The following is a 375-nucleotide window of genomic DNA, read 5'->3' as shown; positions in this document are numbered from 1 at the left end:
ACTCAAGGGCCAGCCTGGAGGAGAACCTTCCATAGCGACAGGCATGTGATGCCCAGGGAGAGACAAGAGGGTCTAGATGTATCTGATTTCCCAACAACCTTCCCTCCTGGAGGCCTCATATTCAGACTGATGACTAGCAGTCAGAGCTGGGTAGCATCTTTAGGCTCCCACGGCAGCTAGAGTGAAAAGACAGAGAGTGAAGGTGGACACATGTCCACGAGGCCATGTTGTCAGGTCCGTGCCAGGAAGATCAAACATCACTGGCTATGCTGCCAGTATGTGTCTGGGGCTCCAAGTCTCCAGGTGCTAGGAGCCTGCAAGAGGCTCTCCAAGTTCCAAACTGCAGGGCCCTCATCTGCTTTTTTGCACAGAAAA

The sequence above is a fragment of the Bison bison genome, unplaced genomic scaffold (assembly GCF_000754665.1).
Source record: "Bison bison bison isolate TAMUID 2011002044 unplaced genomic scaffold, Bison_UMD1.0 scf7180017864352, whole genome shotgun sequence".
Classification (NCBI taxonomy): Eukaryota; Metazoa; Chordata; class Mammalia; order Artiodactyla; family Bovidae; genus Bison; species Bison bison.
This window is presented reverse-complemented; position numbering follows the sequence as displayed.